Below are 21,494 nucleotides of genomic sequence, written 5' to 3'. Positions count from 1 at the left end.
TTTACATCTAGAGATATAACTATCACGAGTATGTCAGAGTATATGCGTTAAGCAATGCATCTAAGTAAGAGGTATTTTAAGCGTTATATGAAATTGCAAAAGTGACTTGTATCGTGGCTTAAAAGTGACTGGTATCTTTTAAGCTACACGACAGTTCTTCTGTTGTGTGTCTGCAGAAAGTGGGGGCATGTATATAATGTATATAATACCTCTCACTTAGATGCTTTGCTCATCGAGATGTCATACTCGTGATAGTTATTTGCCTATATGTAAATCGAACATCGTGTATAGATGCTTTACTAACGAGATGCAGAAGTAACGAGATGCTTTACATACAGTATATATAATTATAGAATGTTCGATTTACCTCTAGGCATATAAATATCATGAGTATGACAGAATACATGCGATTCGCAATGAGATATGCGTTGAGATAGTTGTAACACGCTTGGAGAGTGGGATTTTCTTAGTTGAATAGATGAACTACAACAGATAAGCCACGATACAAGTCACTTTTGCAATTTCATATAACACCTATAATACCTCTTACTTAGATGCATTGCTTAACCCATGTCATACTCCTGATATTTATATGCCTAGATGTAAATCGAACATTCTGTATACAGTAGTTATAAAGTTGCAAACAGTATTAAGAAGCTATTTGCAATTAAATTTTTCATGGCAAATTTCAGTGTTTTTAATTCGAATTTACTTATCAAACACTGTGAGCTTCAACTTCTTTCAGCTTGCTTGTGAGAGAGTGATTTCTTGAGAAAGAAAAGCCCAAATGATGATTATATAATACGATAGTTGTTTGTGTGTTAGTCAAGAATGCGAACCACCTTGTTTCTAGTTGGTTTCTAGAAAGTAAAACGAATACTTAGCTATATAAAATATTCTAGTAGTTTAAATAATGAGACAATGCATTGCGTGTTGATATTCGCTACGCTGCTATATGTTCTAAATATCTTTATGAATTATTGCCCCCTGTTCCTTTTTATATATTTTTTTATAGAATAATATAGAAATTTTTATATATAATATTTAAAATAAATAACAACAAAACAATGTATATGAAATCATATAAATGAATATTTTTTAAATATTGTAAGAATTTATAAAATTTTTCTATTCAGGTTTTTAATAGAAAATTTTTGTAAATTACAAGATTAAAATACCTGATGGCTTTCGTTGAAAGTAATAGAAATCATTCCGTTATAAATACCGATACGACATGACATTGATCTAGGTATGACAGTGTTACTATTGATGACACCAGTAAAAACTTGTCAAAATATGTTCAATTAATCAAAAAATTCAAATATATAGGTATAATCTATTATTCTTAATGTATACAACATATTTTCTTTTTCTAATCTAGTGTATGTTACAGGGAAAGTTGATTTTAATAAGAGTTTACTCTTCCTAGGCAGAGTAAACTCTCACTAAAAATACGGTGACAGTTGACTGAAAATGAGTTTTTTTCACACATTTTTCCTCGAAAGAATTAACTATACCTTCTGCGGCTTAGGAAAAGTTGATGAAAGTAAATTAATTATTGTTTAAGTGTATTAATTATTTCCGATTCCTTGCTGTCTTGTAACAAACGATAGTCTAAGTTTCTATTAGTTTATTTATTTTTGTAACGGTAGGGTTATACGGACACTATCGTGTGTTTAGCGTAAATCTCACGTTAAGATAATTTGGAGTGGGTAGTTAACGTGAACAGAATATTATCTTGGTTTCTGAGGATAAATTTATAATTTTTTTTTGCGATTGGGTTATTCACTAATCCACAGGGTGGTCATGCTTTTAGTGAGATCGAGACACGTGTCAGCGTGTTTTTTGGCTTTTTGGTTAATCCTGTGATTATGTCACTAATCTTCAGAAAATCTGAGAAAAGTTTAAAAAACTTAGAAACAGTCTGTTCATGGTAATCACCTATTCCCAATTTTTTTTTATTCTTTTGATTGTCTACTTATTAGAATTACTGCGTATAGTAATTTTTATTTTTTTTTTCTAACTTTTCCGATGTACTTTTCTAATTAAAACTTTTTCCTTTCTTGTTTGTTTTTATTTGCTGGTAGGCCGTTTTGAAAGTAAAAGTCAACTTTTACTATCTCAAGAGACTGAGAGTATAATTTACCTAGTTATAGTTAGCTCTGAGTAGTACACGTTGATCAAGCTCCGACAATTTTCATATACTTTTACTGAAAAGAAAGTAATAGTTGACTTTACCTAAGAAGAGTCAACTCCTACTGGAGAATCAACTTTTCCTGTACCATATACACTATTTACACTGAGTGGAAATAGAAAAAGTCTTATTAGGCTGTAAAAACACTCTCGTTTTTTACTAACACTCAGTGTAGAATTGAAGAACGATTCAAATGAACAACCTAACTATTAATATATGGTTTTATATTATACGAAGATTATTGTTGGGTATACATATATACCCTGGGTATTAATGATTAACTGAATGTATCATTGTAGGCTCTTAAAAATAAGTTTTAGAGATCGGAAATTTAAATATGAAGCATACACGGGAAGTTTACAAAGAAACAATTGACGTGGGAATTATACCATAAACACCCGGCCTATTAACATAAACGCATAGTGTTATAATTGCATGCAAATATTTCAAATACTAGTTGGATTCAAAAGAAGACCGTTTAAAATTGAAAAATTTCTTTACATGAGAAAGTTTAGATTTTTGTTTGAAATATTTGTTCAAGAAATATTTTTTCAAAATCAGAAATTTACTGTAACAATTTGGTAAAATTTCCACACGATGTTTAGAACTTGACGTTTGTAAAAAATGTTCACATGAAGATAACACCACATACTAGTAAAATTTGTATCATTTATTTTGAATATCGTATTATTGGATGATTGGTATTGTTGCGTATCGGTATTTGCAGCGCAATGATTTTGTGATAATTTCTTAATAAAGCTTTTCCTCATAAAACGGAAAGAAAGCATTCATTTGAAACACATCGGTATTGTTTTTAAATTCAAAGATAAGAGAGAGAATATATTTCGAGAAAAAAGTAATTAATGTAATAAATTTCTTTTCCTATGAAAACAATTTGAACTAAACTTTTTTGTTTCACAGACTCTTACACAGATTACCAAAGTAATTTATTTATTTACTTTAAAAACAAACGGAGGCACTTTTTTCCCATTATATTTAACTGTTAAAAAAAAATTTTCGATTAAGTAATGTTTTTAATACGTAATTTCAATTATTGCTTTTGACGTAAATAATAATTTCGTGTTCAATTACGAAATTAGATTCACTCATTAATTATTTCAACTTTTGCCAATTTACAAGAATTTCAGAAATAAAATTCATTGTTTTTAACCGACTTCAAACAAAAAGGGAGGAGGTTATCAATTCGACTATATTATTTTTTTCTTACTTTCGACTGGGTAAACCGATTTTGATGATTCTTTATCTGTTTAAAAGCTGGTGCTTCCCGTGTGGTCCTATTTCATTTTGGTCCAGTTCTGACAACAGCATCCATGAGAGAACCATAAAAATCTTAAATTTGCATTAAGTATGCAAGACAAGAGGACGAATTACTCAATATCACGCCAACCGATTTAGATGATTCTTTTCTTAGTGACAAATTAGTTAGTGCACTTCAGATTCACTAAAAATCACAAAATAAAAAGAAACTTAAAAAAAAAACCGACTTCAAAAGAAAAACTTTTCCAAAATAAATTAATTTGCACTAAAAAGTAAAAAATAACGATAATATAATGTTGTTAAAATTATTGTTATTTTTGGAGTCGGTTTCAGCCAAGCTAATGTAGCAAACTATTCTGTCAGAGTCGTTTCCTTGGCTGACACCGACTCCAAAAATAACAATAATTTTAACTACATTATATTATCGTTATTTTTTTACTTTTTAGTGCATATTAATTTATTTTGGAAAAGTTTTTCTTTTTTTTTATAAATATTCTCTAAGAATATCGTTTTTTCCTTAAGTAAATCGAAAAAAAACAGCTATTTGATGACTTATAATACAGTCAACTTAATGCGTAAATAGATTACAGTTTTTCAAACTTTTAAAGAAGAATGTATTTGCGGATTTCATATAAATTTTTTACATGCAAAATTACGATTTCCTAGACAAATCCAGTCTCAAGATTGTTTTAATTCCAGCATGAAACCACTAGTCGATAGTTTTGGCCTATTTTTTTTACACAGTCAGAATATTGTTAAGAGACCCTTAAGTTGCAGAATTTTTGGTCGTTTAGATTGAAATATAGCTGCAATGTTTGCGATTTCGTGGGTCAAAGCATGTAAAACTCACTGTTCTCCTAGATATTTTTTACGACATTAAAAAATTCCCTCGATAGAATTAAAAAATTTTTTAGTTTTTCACTTCTCTCATATTCCCAATTATAATATTTTCAACGTTTACAATTCTTAGATATTATAAAGTATTTTTCAATGAATGTTTTTTTTCTATTAAAGGCATTTTGTAAACTTTATAAAATTTAATTAAATCTGGAAATTCACGATAAATTATCAATAAGTAAATAAAAAATTTATTGTATAAATAGAAAATTGATTGTTATCCGCTTAAAATTATGTAATTATTTTCATATGTATTAAGTGCATTTTCATGTATAAAATTTTTCACAACAACCCACAAAACTGTGTATGTGTATATCTAATATATACGTTTAAGTAAAGCGTTTCTTGTTTTTTTATTTTCTTCTCATTTTCATTCAAACAACTTTCTCATTTTCTTACTCTATCGTTTATATAGGTATATAGAGTCTACGAAAATACCTACAGGTGTGTATATAATATGAATTAGTGATGGGACGAATGCGAATGTTGATTTCCAATATTCGCGATTGCGAATGCAATGTTAAATTTCAAATGAAGCTCTCACAAATTTTTATACCATTTATATATGAAATATGCATAGTATATTAAGTTTAGTCCCAAGTTTGTAACGCTTTAAAATATTGATATAGGAAAATTTTGGTATAGGTGTTCATAAAATCACTTAATTAGTCCATTTTCGGTTGTCTGCCCGTCTGTCTGTCTGTCAACACGATAACTCAAAAATGAAAAATGATATCCAGCTGAAATTTTTACAGAGTGCTCAGGATATAAAAAGTGAGGTCGAGTTCGTAAATGGGCAGCATAGGTCAAATGGGTCTTGTAAACCGTTAGAGATAGAACAAAAGTTTAAGTGTAAAAATGTTTCTTATATGTATAGTATGTATTATATGGAAATATCAGTTATGAATGTGTGACATGTATGTGCATGTAATGTGACGGTGTAATCAACACATGGTATAATCAACACATGTGTAATCAACGACGGTGTAATCAACACATGGTCTGTACATGGTATGCCAAAAGTTAACTCAGTCAATTGTTTGTTTTCACTTGTAATATATTTACTTAGTTAATCCTTACATATTATTTCTTCAGCATGTTTTTTTCTTTCCATACCTTATCTTCCTTTTCCCTTTTATCAAATTTCACGATTCACCCCTCATTTTCAAGCTTATCATGTTGGCTTGTGACGAAAAATATACTCACGGGCTTAAATTGTACCGCTTAGGAAAAAACCCGCTAGACACAAAAATCGAGTGCATTTGACGACTGGCCGAATAATTTTTGAGATACGGACTAAAATCGATCAAAATATTGCGATAACTAAGAAATTCTGCATCCAATCATTAAAATAACCTGATACTTTTTGGATCAAAATTACCCCATCCAACGAGTGGCTTCAAATTCCAAAACAAATTTTTTTTTGCAATTTTTTCTCTGTTAAGGGTAGAAGATCACACTGTCTAATAACCATATATGAGTTACACAACTTTTGATTTGAAGGGTGCAATTATATTCTATTGACCGAAATATTTAATGCAGAGTAAAATTCTAAAACTTACCTTGTTTTAAAATATTTATAAATCTAAGTGAGACAACCTCTAAGTCCAAAAATTCAAACGTAAGAATGGAGTGTCTTAAATGTATCGATCTGACTATAATCTTGCTAGAGATTATACCTACTAAAATTGAATTTGTGTTACAATATCCTTATTTTCTACATATACAAATAGTATATGTATATATATTACGTTAGATGAAACTTCATTTGTTGCAGCGTCCTCTTACAAAACGTTTAAAACATGCAAATATTTAATTAACGTGATGATTTTACGTGAAAACTATTTAGTTAGTGACCCTAAATAGTTCTATATACTAAAAACAAAACTTATTTTAATTATTTTAGTTTAAGTTTGTTACGGCCATTATTTAATATGCCAAGAACTATTTAATATACCTATTGAAAAAGATAAGAGAAGTAAGAAGAAAAACATTTTTGTAATTAATTGTACCTTTAAAACCCACTCATTGTACTTACATGTAATAAAAAAACTTTTAACATACAAAGAATCGACTTCAAAAAACAAACTATTTCAAAACAAATTAATATGCACAAAAAGTAAAAAATCATGTAGCTACAATTATTGTTATTTTTGGAGTCGGTGTCAGCCAAGGATACAACTGTGATAGAAAAGATTCCAAAAATAACAAAAATTGTAACTACATTATATTTTACTTTTTATTAATTTGTTTTGAAATAGTTTGTTTTTTGAAATCGGTTTTTTTTTGGTTAAAAGTTTCTTTATTTTTTTATTTTAAGTGAATCTGAAGTACACTAACTAATTTGTCAATAAAAAATAGAATCATCGGTTGATCTGATATTGAGTTATTCGTTTATTTGCCGCGCACATACTTAATGCAAATTTCAGTCTTATATGGTTTTCTCATGGATGCCATTGTCAAAACTGGACCAAATTGAAATTTGATCCACACGGGAATTACTAGCTTTTAAATAAAAAATCATCCAAATCGGTTCACCTTCGAAAGACCTTCTCCTTTTTGTAGTCGGTTAAAAACAATCTGTGAACAAATTTCAAATCATTCTGTAACTGAATATCACAGTTAGCTTAAGTTTTTGCAAGCTTTTTCGTTCAAATGTTTTAACAGGTAAAAAAGTCGAGCGATATTGTATAATCGTTGCGAAATGGAGTTATAAAGTCAAGAAATACTGTATGTCGCTAAATATTCCGCTTCCTGCTTTAAATCAATTTATGCTCTGAACTGATAAGGAATACAGGAAAATTTTAAATTAGAAATTTATTCTTCATAAAATCAATTTTTTTGCAAGCGCAACACATTCGGCAGAAATATAAAACAAAAATTAATTTCAGCAGGACTCATTCGGGCTCAAATTTCCCTTATTTTTGAAGAATTCACAAATATAATCAAAACCGAAAGAACGCAAAGTTGAAACTTTTGGAATTCGATATTCGGAATAAAATCGCCTTTCAAGTTTATATTCTTACTAGGGGTTTAACTTCTAGCCATAAATAACCTACAAATTATAAAAATTGTGGAAAGCATTTGCAACCAAAAGATGAGTCTCCGAGGAGTTGAAATTGGATAAGGTGGGTGTATTCTTGACAAACTTGAACGCAGGGGGTAGTTTCTAATTGATCCCCAACACGGATTTAGATTTGCATCTGTCTGTTCTGGTTTTAATTTAAAAAAACCATAGGTGTCTATTATGTATCTAGAAAGTATATCAGACATAGTTTTGTGTCCATTTGAGATATTTGAGTGTTAAAGACGATGGACCATAGAATATTAATTTAATTATTTATTTAAGCATGTTAAAAACATTAACATTCCGTAAAAATATTAACAACATTATTTTTAATCAAATATTTTATATTTTTCTTAAAAAAAAATCAATCATAAAGTTATATTCTTCGTTCATATAAAATATATTTTGGCTGAATGATTTTATATACAAAGAAAAGAAAAAACTTATTTTCCTAATATTTGAGACGAAAAAAAGGTTTATTATTTTCAATTATTAACTTTTTCAATAACCTTCGAAAAGTATTTTTATTAAAATAAATATTTTTGTGATATCAGAAAATATTTTTGTGAATGAATTTTTACCTTGGACAAAACTAATATATGAAAACTCATATGTATGGTGTAAAGGGTAAATTTAAATGATTTGAATATTGATTTTTAGGCATTATTTAATTTAATTCTAATTTTTCCTGTTTGCATCTCTTTTTATGGGGTGAAGAACATACGGTGCCTCCGTATTTATGCGAAGCATTTGTTTAACCGAATATTATCGCCTTTTTTCTTGACACAACTCCTTAGCACATAAATTTCGCATCTAGCTCAATTTAAGTAACGCTTTTGCTACTGCTTCATTTTAAAAGGAGGAAGTAATAAAGTTGTTTAACTATTGGCCAGATTGATGCTAAACTTATAACATAGTACATTGATTGTTTAGAAAAAGGTATTATTGTGGCCATTTTAGGCTAACGTGATATGAAACGAGCCATAGAGTCTGGTGTGACCCTTGAGGTCCACACGAATAACTTCCCAGCATAATAAAAAGTTATAAAAAATTTAAAAAAATAGAAACTCGACCGACTTGAAACTACACGACCGAATGTTATGTAATTCTTTTTGGATCACGTTGCCGGTTATTTGCTTCGATCGGCATCACAATGAAGATATCATTTCGCGCGTTATCAATCAGGATAATATTTAAGAAAAAGGTTTCCCGACTCGAAATGACCCGACCGACTGTTATGAAATTCTTTTCGGATCATACTGCCGTTTACACTTCGATCGACATCTCAACGAAATCGATATTATGTTTTGTTTACGGATATCGCCGACGAAAATGTCAAAGCACGTACACACACACACACACACACGTACACACACTTTTCTCCCAAATTGGTGTTAATGCGTTGTCCTTACCATGAAACGTAAAGATATGTTGAAAATTTCGGTTTCGAAAATCCAACCCATTACTATAACTTCCTATACTGGGAATTCAAAAATAAATTTATTTTGGTCAGGATACGAACTATATAAGATAATAAGATATAGAATTATATAAGAAAATAAAAATTATCTGAATTTTCCAGAATGAGCAGGTGACGCAATTTATGCCATAAAGTGTTAAATTTTAATTTCTAAGAGTGTATCTTTAGTTTTGACTTATTTATGTTCTTTCATCAAAAGTTTAATAGTGAAGAAACCAAAATGGCACCTTCTGATCATCGATGTTCAAGAAATATTGAATTAAAGTAAGTACGGTGAAAATTGATCAACCTTCTCGTTTGTCATTCATAAATATATCTAGATAAAAGTTGTTCATAATGGCACAAAAAAACATGTGAAGCTCAATACTAAGCTTATAATTTCAATACTTAATAACTTTTAGAATTAAAAGGATCCTGTAACAGACAAAAACCAAATTAAATTAAATGAAAATAAGCAAAATAAAAATAGAAAAGAGAATAAAAATGATGTTGAAATATGATAGAATATAATATCTCGAGACAACACAAATGAAAACAGGTAAAAAAAGAAACACTGCCCAAATTGTGTTGTAAAGTCTGTATTAAAGCTCAATTCATTTACACACATTTACATGCACAAGTCGATTTGTGACAATTTCATGAGCGTATGAATTTAGTATTACAAAAGTTTATGGATTGAAAATTTTTTAAAAGAACTATTCTTTATAAAGTTCATTGTTTATTTATTTCTAAGAATAATTAGTATTCATATTGATATCATTCAATGAGTTAATCGGTTTTTTATGTAAAAATTAAAAAAAAAACTACTTTGTTCCAGATCTAGAATCCTAAAAAAAAAGAAAATAATATATACAAAATAAGGTTATTTTTGAATGTTATACAAAGTTAATTAATTTAAAATTAATTGATAGGTAAATTTAAAGTATAATATGCTGATGAAATTACTTCGTATTATAATAGATTGGTCGAATTATAGGTATTTTATATAGGTGTCAGCCTATTCTTCAAATTAAAGCAATTAAAGTAGTTTTACTACTAAAAGAAAAAACAAATTTTAGCAAAATTAATATTTTTGAATATTATAGAAACTTTAATTACATTGTTTATAATTGCCACAAAAATAAAAAATGATAAAAACACAACTATCAATCATTAATTGCAAATTAAACTAAGTTTTTATTTATTTTGAATTTGACATTTAAAAAAAATTATATCCATATTTATTAGAGATGATGTTCTAATATTATAAGTACAAGTACACAGATTCGGCGCATTAAACATACATCTATTCGGAGCTTTCAAAAGCTGAGCTTCAACAGTACCGCGTGAAACATTGCGTTGTATACATGTTTATTCGATATGAAAATATAGCATAATACAAATTCACATATCCTATATATAGAAAGAAAAAAATTTCTGCGGTTTCGATAGTTTCAAATCAGTGATTTTTAACATAAGTGAGATTTTATCAAGTGAAAAATAATTTTTAAGTGAAAAATTATCTTATCATATCCCCGAAAAAAGTTTTCTAAAAGTTTTAAAATAATCTAGGTAAGTTTTTAATTAAAGATTAGAGAACAATTTTCTAATAATTTTTTTTTGATAAAGTTTTTAAAATTACATCAAAAGTTTTATAAAATTGTATAGCATGGTATAAAACCACTTCTATTAAGTTTTGCATAGTTAAAACTATGAAGGTAGAATATTCGAACAGAAGAACAGTTTTATGATCGAATATCTTCGGGGTGTATTAAAAAGTTTTTGGTAAATTGTTACTTAGTTTATAATATGTGTATGATACTAAATATACTATTTATATTTTAAATTGGCCACTTGAGGATTCTTATATGTACACACTTGAGCATGAGTAATTAAAGTTTTATGTGTTGTAAAAATTTATGCAAATAATTTTTGAAATTATTTTGCTGAAAATTAAAAACTAACTACAAAATAATTCATTAACAAGCTTAGTAGTAAAATCTACTGAACTAACAAAATAATAACATAAAATTCTAGGATGTTGTACCAATTTTTGAAAACTTTTCGGTGCTTTGCTATTTGCGATGAAAAAAACTATTTAATTACACAATTTAAAATTAACAAGAGGGTAGCTTTCTTCTTAAACAAAAGAAAGTATTAATAATTTAAAAGAAACAAAACATTTTTAGTCGACATTTACATATTTTAATGTATAGTGTGACGTCCATTTTAATATTAAGAGAATTCTCAACCAGATAAACCTTATACAGTTTATTTTGCATTTTTTTGCCATTAATTTCATGAAAGTTAAAACTTCACCAATCCATTTTATTGAAATAATATAAAGATTAAATAATAATTGTCCTTGGTCGATAGTTGATCATGAAGTCCAAAAACCCGTGTTTTGGATAAACCAGCCCAATATGAGCCAATAAAAAAAATTAAACAAGAATTTGAAAATTTTACCCAAATTTACTAAAAAAACCTATTTGATTTTAGAAAATTAAATAAAGTTTGTATAGCCTGGAAAATGGGTCTAGGCTCTGATCCTGGCGCTACGCATATTCATTAATGGAATCCCTGCAAAAAAATTTACTGTCTCCGATAATTTTAATTCCTGCTTACTTCGACACATAACTATTTAAATTTCTTAAATCTGATCACCATTTGTGTCAGTCCGAAACTGAAAATGTTTGGTAAATTGCATATGGAGTATTCATTTAACTTTAATCCAAAACTTATTTCTGGTTCTTTTTTTTTTTCAAAATTTCTTATTCAAAACTTAAAATAGATTTCTGGTTCATAGTATGTCTCGTCCTGAAATATGTATAGAAATAGCGTTAATTATCAGTTTTGATTATCTTTCATTATTATTTCTTGACGTAAACGTGAATGAAAATTATCATAGAGTAGTAGGCTATAAATATTTTTTGGAGGAATTCTAAACTTTTTACCAAAAGTTATGTGTTTTTCCCAAGCAAATTTCTTTTTTGAGTATTATTCAGGCTTAAACAAAAATTTAGATAAAAATACTTTTAACCTGCGAAGTTGAAAGCCTGAAAGTATCGACAGTGTAGAGTTTCCAAAGCAGATACTCTAAAATTAATTAGACTGTAGGCCTCCGACTTCATATACGGCTTTAACGGCCGAGTCAGTTTATTAGAGTTATTTAAAGTTTTTGTTAATTGAATAAGGCGATAGATACTTCAATAACATATTCAAAACTTATTAACGGAAATTTGCTTTAGTTATAAGCAAATGGCGAAAATGGATGATTTATAGCAGGCACCACTTCTTTAAAATTCGATGATAAAAAGTAGAATGAGCAAAAGGATTTAATAAGTTCCATATAGGTACTTATTGGGAATCAGCATTTCAATTTCTATAACCACAAAGAACATGGGTAAATATGAAAAAACTTTTCGTATGTTTGTTGGAAACTACATAATTTGCCGTTAACGTTTTAAATTTTTTCAATTGAAGAAATTTGCATTTTTCTTAGATTTGTTCAAAATTGACATATAAATTTCTTACTAGAAATCTTACTAGATGCATTTCAAAATAAAAACTAAGCCAAACTGAACTGTAAATAGGAAAGTTTTTTCTCAGAAATGTTTTCAAGACATCTATTTTAATTTAAACCATAAAGATTTTGAAGCATATGTAAATAAAGTACATTGACAAGTAATCAACAGTCATTTATCACAATTTATCAAGTAAAATTCTTGAAGAAAAAGGATAGAAATTTTTTTTTTTTCATAAAAAAAAAATATTAAGTATTATAATACAGTGCATGGCATTAAAAACGAGCCAAATGAATAATGCTGTATTTTATTAAATAACATACACAAATAAAAGACCTATCTGTTTTCGATTGAAATAAAGCCTATGAAAATGATCAAAATTTTATCACAACGGTCAAAAATTAAGACATAGAAATTGATAATCTAGATAAATAGTTTCTACATCCTTTCCACGTTCATTTCAGTCATCCAATTTTAGAATCACAAGAAGAAATTGCTTTTCAGATGACTAAATTTTGTTTCTGAAAACAGTCCCTATGCTTTAGGCTAACGATTTGTCGTTATAAAACATCAATTATATTTCATATATTATTTTTAATTCGGGACGCACGATTAAAGATTAAATATTATTATTATTACTATAAGTTACATTTCAGAAAATATAAATTGTATTTCAGATTAATTAATTTTATTTCCATTTAAAATTTTAATTTTACATCTTAATTCTATGTATGTCAGCATTTTACTTCTTAATTCTATGTATGTCAACAAAAATATTGAAGGTTTTTATCCGACTGCACAAGGATTTGTTCTGTTTTAGCCTTAGCTGTTTGTTTTCTTTACTAGTTCTTCCTTCGAAACGGCTGAATATTGAATTTCGTTAGTAAAGGTATCGTTATAAAGATGAGGTATAATCTCAAAATTTGAAGTTGTTTTAAATTGGGTCTATTGGGCACGAAATAGTATAGTTTAAATAAAAGATTCCTTGAATAGGGATCAAAACAAAGCAAATTCAGTCGTTATTAATTGATATTTTAACAGTCGAGGGCCATGATTGAGAAGATTTGAGCCTGTAAAGATTTTAATGGGCCCGGACTGTGAAAGTCGACTACTAACTTGATTGTTTCTTTTCGGACTTTTTATTTTTTCATTTTTTATTTTATTTTTTACAAATAATAGAACAAATAAATAAATATTTCTGAAACACAAATGATACTTTCTGAAATACAAATTGCACTTTCTGAAAAAAAAAAAAAAAATTACTAAAAAGATCTTATTTACAAAGATACTATCTGAAATATACCTGAAAAACGGAAATATACTTGGAATACAACTTATATTTTTTAAAGTAATATTTTATTAATTTGAAATAAAATTCATTTAATCTGGGCAAAACTTTTTTAATCTAAATGCTCCTAATCACAAACATCCATTTCTACTGACTCTGTGTGTTGTCATGGTAGGGAGAATCAGATCGACGCCAGCTTTTCCAGTGGATAATTTTGGCGATAAAAGCGTCTGTTATCGCTTATTTTCAATTGTTTACATGTAAATGGTATAGTAAATGTCAAATTAGAAATTATGACAATAAGAGACGAAATTGCGTAAATATAGCAGTTTTTTAGAAAAAAACAAAATTTTGTAGTTGTAGTTGTTAATCAAATGTTCAACCCATAGACTTATTTGCCCATCCATTCAATTATATTAATAAAGTGCATCTTTACCGTGGAAATAACTGAAATAAAACTCATACACGTTGCGAATAGCTTTTGCTTTTAAATTTTGACACAACGTTCGCTGGTATCCCTGCGTGTTTTTATATAAATCAAAAAATACTTGTATACAAGTTTTTAATTAATTAGGCTATTAATTATTTATTGGCTGCAACATGTTCACACCGCCATATGTTGCTCCTTCAAGTAACACACAAGTATGTTACGGTATTATAAATACCGTAAATAAATATGAACACCGAATACTGTTGAACGGTACATCAACAATGTTTATATTTAGTATTGCTTGCTTCTCGGCAACTGTTTTTATTGTCAATGTTTTTTGTACTAATTTGTGTTGTACTATTAAACAAATTTTTTTAAACTTCGATTTATTTTCATTTTTAATAGTGACATTTTTTGTTTCAATTGAGATATGTCTTTTACCACAGAGTTCAATTCTTTAGTATATATTTTTTTTTTTTTGTTTATCAAGTCTCTTGTTGTAACGGCGAAAGACGAACCCGCTACCTATTTATACCCCGAACGGAATTGGTTATGCCTTAACCAACTGAGGCTACTAGGATTACGAGATACTAGGGTTGAGTCTGTTTTACTTATATTAATCAATCGTGATCGTAATTTGTCTAAGTTTGTTCACCCAAAATTCTAGGTCGCTAATGACCTAGACGTTAAAAGCGACCTTAAATAAAATTAAAAATAAAATAAAAAAAGTTTAAGATGGTCAAACGTGCGAAAACCGTTCCCCAAGGACTGGCATTTGCACATTGTAAGAATTAGCAATTATGGGTGCCGAAGTAAATTCTAATTTCCGCGCAATTTAAAATTTGGATGGACAAATGTAGACAAATTCGTTGCAAACAAAGGACATCTCCATTTTATAAAAATTTGCATCTGGGGGCGCTGATGTAAACATTTTTTAATTATATGTGTAATAAATGTTAATTAGTAGGCAGACAAACGAAAAGTTTGGGTCGAAAAATAATGGACAAACGAATCCAATCAATACTTTATGAAAATATTCTTCTGCGAGTGGTATTCACTTTAAAGAGTAGTTATAGCCACTGCCTTGACACTCACTCAACTTACGTATCTCTAGCAGGTCTTACAACCTTCTAGTATAATTTAGAGCGACTATACTGATGTTGAAAGGCAAGAAAACCGCGAAAAGTGCATAATATTACATCATTAAAGCCGTGAAGGAGGTTAAAAATTATAAAATTCAGAAAAACTAGAGAGAAAACAGTTCTCAAGCTAATTTGAACAAAGGGGGGGGGGTTGGTCAAGTCCTAAATTTTGAAAATCAAAGTTTTCTAGAGTTTTCTTTTCTAAACTGTCAAACAGCTTTATCATCTATAAAAAATTTCTAATTAGTCAAATTCGTTTCTTGCTAATACATACCATAATATATTAACTGATAAACTTATAGACATGTCGTTCCAAGTTTCCTTTTACTTGGTATAATCATATTTACATATCCATTTGGTATTAAAAAATAAAAACTTGTTAACAAGACATAAACGAAAAAAAAAAAAAACCCTAAAAGCACGAATGAACTTTTTCAATTTTCTACAATTAACTATTGATTTGACTTTTAAACATAATAAAGGAATAGAAAACATTAAATTTCCATTTAAACTTGAGGAAGTTTCTTTTTGTTCGCATTGATTTAAAAAAAAACTTTATATGAAAACTTTGAGTATAATAACAATTCGATTCAATTTTCAATTTATAACGAATTATACAAATATTGGGTTTATAGAACATATGTAACATGATATCTCTACCGTTTTACATGCAATGTTACATTATTTACAAATAAAACCAAATGATTCAAATTCGATCTTAACCTTCCTATAATACTTACTGCCTTGCATTATATTATGTAAATAGTTTTCAAATTGTTTGCTAATTGTGTATGTTGATATACGGATAAAGTTTGTTTAAAACGATCATCATTTAATTAATGTAAAAAATAAACATATTGGATAAGTTCTAGAAACTTCATTATTACAAAAAACTTGTTGAATACATGTTCTTATATTTAGTTTAGAAACTTTTCTGTTAGAAGAATCTAACAAAGAATGCAATAATTTCTGAAATTGGATTAAAATGTTTATAAGCCCTAATTAAGTTTGTTTATACTTTATTAGTACGTCTTTTCGCTTTTGTAGCCCTTTATAGGTTTATTTACTGGAATAAATCCTAGAAATGGTGAACATTAATTTTAATTTATGAGACTCTATTTTAAATTTTTAAGGTGACGATATAAAATGTATTATATCAAGAATTAACACGACAACACTCGCGTTAACCTTTCGGTAATCTTTAACCGCGTGATGAGAAATTTGCTCTAACTTCACCATATTTCTATAGTTCTCATAACAAGATACCTTTTTTCAACTGCGAACCAAAATTTTCACATTCTTAAAATACATATTCGCATCCAGCGATTACGGAAACCTCCCATGTAGCACTTTTTTTTGTGATATATTCGTCATTATTCATTTTCGTAATTTTTTAAATGGACATTTTTAATTAAAAACTGAATTTTACGGCCACTATTGTGTTTTCAAGCTTTCAAGTTCAGATCAGGATTTAGCGATTTCCAAAAACTCAAAAAAATAAAATTAGTTAGTACCGTGATTTTATATTCATTTATGTACAAGCGCCATGGCAATTTTGGATAAAAGGCTTGATTTTTTCTATAAGAAGTTGGCCTAAGTGTAAATCAATTTTGAAAATCTTAGAGGGAGGGTTGCCCGCTTATTTAAACAAGTAAATAATTTCAAAAGTACGCATATTTAACATTGGTCTTACGGGAAAACGGTAGATGAATGATATGTTTTCATAGATTTACTTTACCACTACACGGTGAAAAAATATTAAAAATTAAAATAAAAACCTTTAAATATATTGAAAAAAGAAAACCGTTGTATCCGACTAATTAAGGATGTATAATCACAGTAGGGGGGATACAAATTTTAAAAAAATATATTTTCAAGCCTTGATGGTGAATTATGTCATAACTTGACAAAATAAGACGAAAAGTAAGAATATAATTTTTCGATATCTGGAGTAATTTTCAAAATATCGAAAATTGAAAATTTTGTTTAATTGTTTCTTTCAAGGCAGATATCTCAAAATTTTATTTTTATTTTTTGCCTCATTCATGAAGTCATAACAAAATTAATCATCAAAGTTGAAAATAAGGTATACAAATAATTTCAACCATCAGTCTAAATTTGAAACCAATCTTTAGAATAATGAACGTTTATAAATTCTTATTTGTACAGTGTACAAGCATAATTTACATTTATATAAATATATATTTAACTTCGAGTAATATTAATAATAATAACTTGTGGTATTATTAATAATATTTATTATACCTAGAAATTTGAGTTCCTTGCTAGCTTATGTGTACCTTCAATATAGACAGGTAATACGTATTGAAGTATACAAACATGAATAGTTAACAAACTGATTTGATGAAATCTTGTTGCTCCAATGATGTAAACGAACATATTTATAATACCTAGGATAAAATAAATGTGCATGTATAACAAACAGTATGATAGATAGAATCATTAATGCGATAGATTAAATTACATCCAAAAAAAAGTATAACAAAGGAATTAAAACAATGGGTAGGTATAGGTACAATGAATTATTATTTAGACGAAATGATGTTAAGTAATTTTTGTTAATTACTAAACGTATATTGTATATAATGAATGAGTTGTGTATTTAAGTGTAATAAAATATAGCTACTTATTTTTTAAAACAAATTTTAACTTTAAAAAACAGCCAAAACCCAAGTTTTGCCGTTAGACATTCCAATTCGGACTGGGCTGGGAAAATGTGTAGTTAGGCCTTACCTGGGCGTTACCTTGGAATTCCGTACTTGTACCTAGCAATAAGAACCAAAGCTTTATCGAAGTTTAAATAGGAACGGCTAATGTGGCATGCATTCGGAAGCCACACTTGTGTATGATGATTTCAACCTAACCTTCCTATTTCTATTATTTTCTTTTGGCTTTTTGTTTTTATTTATTTCTCTTAGGATTCAACTCAGGCTTTCCTAATTGTAAATAAAAAAATAACTCCTGTAATTTAGTGCATTATAGACAAGAGTAACGAGTTTCTATATAACCTGTTGTAGGCGATACTACAATGTGGTCCTTTACAATGTCATGATTACTACAAAATAAATTATTATGAATTGTAATAATAAAAGATATATAAATTTTACTCTAACTATAACCAAATAAACATTCATTATTATGTATTATACATTCAATAACAAATGAACATTTCAATAAATTCTTGTTAGTAAAATAAATATTTCTTTATTAAAACCAATCTATGGCTCCGCAATTTTGGTGACCCCGATTTGGTCGGTAGTCACAAATTAGTGACTCCGACTGCAGCTACAATATGGTGATTTGCGACATTTCGGACAATGGAAACTGTGAAATAAATGTGAAGTATATTAAAAGTAATGGAAAAAATTGAGAAATTAAAGAGTCTTAAGTAAGAAAAAATTTGTTTGACTGTTCTATTAAAGTAGATACACCGAGAACTCCGTCAGTGACAAAGGGAGTGGTCGTAGCCAATGTGGAACAAATGCTGCAAACCAAGTAAATGTTCTAATATAATCTAGTTTTAAAAATATAATCAGAAAGAAGAAAACGAAGCTCAAGAAACTAGAAAACGAAAAGAATGTTTTTATAGAAATAAGAAATTTCATTAAATGTTTAAAGAAATAAACATTTGGAAGCTAAACAAGAAGCAGCAAGACGTATGGAATATGGAAGCAGCACGAAAAAATTGATGGCAACAGTGGCAAATAATAATCCATTCGTTAGAGAAATGAATCAAAGACAGTCAAGTTTAAAAATTGCTTTGTTAAATGCTCGAATTTGAAGGGGAATGCCAAAAAAAAAGATAAAAAAATATGAAAAGTTATTTAAGAGAAAGAAAAATAGATTAAAAAGAAAGAAACCGAAAACCCAGTTCAGATAATGTTAAGAATTAGCAGATGCCGTGCTAATCGTGAGTCAATAATAAATATTCGTTATTACTACAATTGGACGCTGATGTAGGACAAGTATATGATTTTTTTTTTCAAAAAAATCAAACTCAAAATAATTCTTCTTATGATATGGAACTGGTATATTTTTTTACGCGACAAAGTTACCAAGGGGTGAATAGTGCATGCGACACTTTAAAATGCAGTCCTTCACAATGCAATGGTTACTACAAAATAAATTATTATGAATTGTAATAATAAAAGAAATATATAAATTTTACTTTAACTATATAGTAACCAAATAAGCATTCATTATTATATATTCTACATTTAATAAGAAATGAACATTTCAATAAATTATTTGTTAGTAAAATAAATATTTCTTTATTAAAACCAATCCTAAAGCTCCACACTGTGTTACTAGCTGTTTTTCAATAAAATGTAAGACTTTTGAAAACACTTAATAATTGCTCTAATTTGAGATTTTTGTGCATTTTTGGCTCCTTCAAAGTTATTGAATGACCAAACACTCTGTTTAAAAGCAAGAAGTAGGTATATTTAGAGTCCGATATTGTAAAATTAGACAATAGTAATTATTTATTTTTATTTGACAGCTGATTCAAATAACACTGTTTTTAGGAATCAATTAGTTAATTGTCACTACAATTATTTGATCCAAAGTTTCTTGTAATGTGCTTTATTTTAAGTTGTTTTACTTCACTTATAATTTTTGTTTAACGATGGTTTTCATACTATTTTATAATTTTATTCTTTTTACATGTTATTATATTATACTACTGTTTTTTTACACAGATTGCCTGATGAAGTTGTAAATAGCAACGAAACGTTGCAACATTTGGCAATTTAACATTTGTTTTTATTTACTGTCCAAGTTCTTGATAAATCCCCATCACAATTATTTAATATCATGGATGAATGTAATTTTTCCAATTGTCTAGAACTGCTTATTATAAAATTTGCAATTTGACTAACAAATATTAATCAAGGTATACAAACGATATTACAAACGATAATTAACGAAGTTCTTTTTCGCACAAAACTGTAAAATAAATTTCTAAATCGGTAGTTTTGGGACACGTGTATGTACTTAATAAGTTTGTTTTTAGTAGTTAACATAATAATTGAATTATCCTTTTAATGTATTTAATAATTAAAACTGAGTATATGTTCTATTCTTATAGTAAATATATTATAGTAACCAAACCATACTATTTCATATGTGGTATTACCTATTGTTTATTTATATATGATATCAGAAATGTAATCATATTGTAGAGAAAAGTGTAGTACCAGCGATCAAAATATATATTACTGTTTTTTGTAAACATTTTTTTATTACCCGATTGTCAAGGTGTGGTTATGTTTTTCGCACGTATCTTGCATGTGTGTATGTATGTATCAGTGGCGTAGTTTACCTTGCAGGGGCCCTGTATCAAAATTAGTTGGGGCGCCCAAATGAAGGGTACCTAAAGTTTCCTCACAAAAAAATATTTATTGATTATAAGTTATCACTTCTTCCTAGAAATTCAGCCAAGCAATTCAAATTAAATATACACCTTTCTTCACACTTTGAATCGTCTTCAGCTATAGATGATTTAGTAAATCATCTGTAGCGGAAGACGATAGGCGATATAGGTTTTTTTAGTACTGAGACACTAAAATGGCTAAAATAAAATAAATAATTAAAATAAAAAAAATCCGACTGCGTTAAATAAAATATGAAATGGCAGAAATAAGTCCAGTAATTTACATAGCGACTTTAACAGTCGGGGCCCATTAAAATCTAGACCGAATCAAATCTACCCAGCTGTTAAAGTCACCATGTAAACTCCTGGACTTGTTTCTTCTTTTTCAGATTTTATTTAACGCAGTGGAGTTTTAATTTTTTAATTATTTATTCTTTAAATGTAACAATGGAAATAGGCTTTGTTTATATTATTGTAATATATAGTTAACTAGAGTCACATGAGCCTAGGAACATTCGTAGTTTTTAGCAGGTACTGATATATACTGGGCAGCCTTTGCATTGTAATGAGGGTATATTCAGGATGGTAAAACAGAATGCAAGAAGGCCGAACACTGATTGTCAATGTGGTTTTGTTTTTGAATAAATAAATAATAAATTTTATGAAAAAGTAAAAGGTTTTGATTCTTCTGATTATCTGATGAGTCTTATTGGTGATTAAGTTGTTATACCATATTCCAGTTGTAAACACAACGTAAAAAAGTTTCTAATAAGGAAAGTGATTAACTTTGAATCTGAGAAGATAATGAACCTTGAATCGA

This window comes from Chrysoperla carnea, chromosome 1 (assembly GCF_905475395.1).
Source record: "Chrysoperla carnea chromosome 1, inChrCarn1.1, whole genome shotgun sequence".
In the NCBI taxonomy this organism is placed as follows: Eukaryota; Metazoa; Arthropoda; class Insecta; order Neuroptera; family Chrysopidae; genus Chrysoperla; species Chrysoperla carnea.
The sequence above is the reverse complement of the archived record's forward strand: the minus strand, read 5'-3'. Positions refer to the sequence as shown.